This window comes from Hevea brasiliensis, chromosome 13, assembly GCF_030052815.1.
Source record: "Hevea brasiliensis isolate MT/VB/25A 57/8 chromosome 13, ASM3005281v1, whole genome shotgun sequence".
In the NCBI taxonomy this organism is placed as follows: Eukaryota; Viridiplantae; Streptophyta; class Magnoliopsida; order Malpighiales; family Euphorbiaceae; genus Hevea; species Hevea brasiliensis.
In genome coordinates this window covers 11,526,021-11,526,524 of record NC_079505.1, presented here as the reverse complement: position 1 = coordinate 11,526,524, position 504 = coordinate 11,526,021, and the positions used below count along the sequence as shown (strand labels likewise).

The window sequence follows — 504 nt, the reverse complement described above, 5'->3', positions numbered from 1 at the left end:
AATCTTCCATCTTCTTAGCCAAGACATTTGTAAGTGCATCAAACTTTGCATTAATCATGTTAAACGGGTCAAGATCATACATTCCAGCAGCTTGCCTCTTTTGAGTTGGAGCTGGTCCTCTTGGACTACTCCAAAGATGAGTATTCTTTGCAATTTTCTCCAATAGCTCATAAGCTTCATCTTCATGCTTCATAATAAATTCTCCTCCTGTTTGAGCATCAATAATCCCTCTGATTGCAGGAGTGACATTGGTGTAAAAATTCTGGTTTATCATCCATTTTGGAATGGCATGATGTGGGCATAATCTCTCTAATTCCTTCCATCTCATCCATGATTCATAGAGAGTTTCATCTTCTCTTGGTCTGAAAGCTGTCATTTGATTCCTCAATTCTTGAGTTTTTCCAGGTGGAAAATATTGTGCAAGAAATGCATCAGTGAGTTGCTCCCAATTTGTAATGGAGTTGTGAGGTAAAGAATCAAGCCAATCCAATGCTCTATCTTTCA

At 38.3% G+C, this 504-nt stretch overlaps 1 non-coding gene across 1 annotated transcript; it reads left to right on the top strand.

Annotated features, from left to right (window-relative positions):
* The first annotated feature begins 284 nt into the window (after window positions 1-284).
* On the top strand, window positions 285-391 carry LOC131172294 (small nucleolar RNA R71). The gene has a single exon (XR_009142776.1). It is a non-coding gene; the product is annotated as a small nucleolar RNA R71 (small nucleolar RNA).
* Window positions 392-504: the final 113 nt, after the last annotated feature.